We start from the raw sequence: 2,500 nt of genomic DNA, 5'->3' as shown, positions 1-2,500 counted from the left end.
TTATTTGATTATTTTAGCCAACGATGTTCACAAGAAAGTTAGTTTCCCTAAGAGTGGGAATGAACTGTTGAAAATAACACATCTGACTACATATTAGTGATGGACTGTGTGGATCAGGAATATATTTATATTTATATCAGGGATTTCAGTGTCTCTGGTGGATCTGCTCCTCCACCTTATTCACCATCTTCTGGCGTTCAGCTAGCTAAAGTTTTTCTCTGCCAGGTCCTGTGCAGACGTCTCCATAACGTTGAATTTGACCTGCCAGGCTTTCTTGGTCAGTATGAGTTCATCATTTTTGCTCAACAACATGTTTGAGGCCTCTGTGAGCGTCTGAGAGAGAGCCTCCTTCTCCTTTGTGAACAGGTCTCTCAGGTGGATCTGCTCCTCCATCTGGTTCACCTTCGTCTGGTCTTCAGTGTTCATCTTCTTTGATCTCTCAGACGTCACCTGGTTGTTTTGGTCTGGGACTATATTTTTCGTAACATCAGACTTTGTGAACATTTTGTCAAACTTCAGCTTTTTTAGGCAATTGGCAGCTTCCATCTTCTCTTTCTGGAGCTGTTAGCTGTTCGTTGTTAGCAGTTAACTATTTGTTGTTAGTTGTTAATTGTTAGTTGTTAGTTGTTAGCTGTTAGCTGTTTTCTGTCGTCTATGCTGTTAGTTGTTAGCTGTTAGCTGTTAGTTGTTTTCTGTAGCCTATGCTGTTAGCTGTTAGCTGTTAGTTGTTTTCTGTAGCCTATGCTGTTAGCTGTTAGCTGTTAGTTATTAGCAGTTAATTGTCAGTTGTTAGCTGTTAGTTGTTTTCTGTAGCCTATGCTGTTAGCTGTTAGCTGTTAGTTGTTTTCTGTAGCCTATGCTGTTAGCTGTTAGTTATTAGCAGTTAATTGTCAGTTGTTAGTTGTTAGCTGTTAGCTGTTAGTTGTTAGTTGTTAGTTGTTAATTGTTAGCTGTTAGCTGTTGGTTGTTAGTTGTTAGCTGTTGGTTGTTTGCTGTTTGTTGTTAGCCATTACAATAAAGGCATTTTAATTTATTAAAAAGTGAGTGCCTTGGAGTTTTCTTGTGAAATACTCAGAAATACTAATTGTATATAATTAAAATATGTTCCACCAGTGATACTGTATTCTTCTCGATACTGAGCTTGTTCTTCTACACTCACAACGACAGTTCACCCTGATGGATTAAAGTCAGTTTCATGTCTCATCTCAGAGGTGGGATATGTTGAGCGTGCAGGGCCGGCGTTGGCCCGGTGTTGTGCCGGCCTGCAGCGGGTCACAGCTGTCAGACAGATCAGCAGGACTTCTCTTGATGCCGCACACAACAGCTGTCTATTAAGAATCCTCCGGATCGCCATCAACGGAGAGCTCCTCAGCTCACAACTCGTCTCATTACCGCCCTTAATGGAGGGAAGACAGAGACAAGGTAAATACAATTACTGATCAGAGTGTGGGACACCCGAGCCTGTAGCGGCGCCCCGTTTCACAGCCGGTACCCGACACCAGAGTCTGCCTCGTTACGGGGACCATAACCCCGTCACAGTGCGGCTCCCGCGTTCTCTTCTCGTTGTAAACTTCATCCGACGAAACAAACTTGGGCCGTCTGAAGGATGATGTTGCCCTCTGGATTGGGAGGAAAGTAAACCCGAGTTTGGCGCTGGAGGCCCGGTGAGACCCACACTCTCCCTCCCCCCCTCCCTGGATGCCTTTGTGCCAGACGCTACAATTACCCAGAAAGCCTCTGGAATGCCCCCTTCCTCATTAAAGAGACAAATATAGCGCGGCGTGGTCCGGTGAGGGATGGAGGCTGAAAGGATGCTGCTGTTATGTGGCAAAAATTAAACAATGATGAATGATGACGATAACAGGAGGGAATAAAGAATGTGTTTCTGCCATCTCTGAAAATAGTCGTAAAAACACGACTATTTTCAGAGATGGCAGAAACACATTCTTTACACATGCGAGGCGTTTGCTGTCTGTGGGTAATCAGACCACCGAGATGGAGGAATATCCAGATCCAGATCACCACCAGTGTTAATACTACTGATGATCTACAGTGTGTGTTTCCACGTGTTGGGAACTTCTTCTACTGCATGTTGTACATCTGGTAAATGTCCTTAAGTGATGTCACTTGAGTCAGCGTATGTTGAAGACAACAATTTGAAAAGTAGAAACATCTGGAGGTGTGGAGTTAGAAAGAAGTGAGTTCCTCTTCTCTGCTTCAGGCTACATTAGTGCTACAGCATCAGACACGTGTTAGTATAACATGAAGATTATACTGGAGCTGATCGTTTAATATTTACACAACTCTGGGCTGATTCAACCCTTAGAGACCTACATACATTTTTTTTAAGAGCCCAATATCACAAATGACACATTAGTCTCAGTGTTTACAGACTGTACATACGACCCCCTCTGTCCTTAGACCCTCGCACCACACAAGGAAAATCTCCCTAAAACAAACCCCACAATTAAAGGGGGACAGACGGGCAATAGATGACGTG

Source organism: Cottoperca gobio, chromosome 6 (genome assembly GCF_900634415.1).
Source record: "Cottoperca gobio chromosome 6, fCotGob3.1, whole genome shotgun sequence".
NCBI lineage: Eukaryota > Metazoa > Chordata > Actinopteri > Perciformes > Bovichtidae > Cottoperca > Cottoperca gobio.
Note: the sequence above shows the minus strand (reverse complement) of the source record.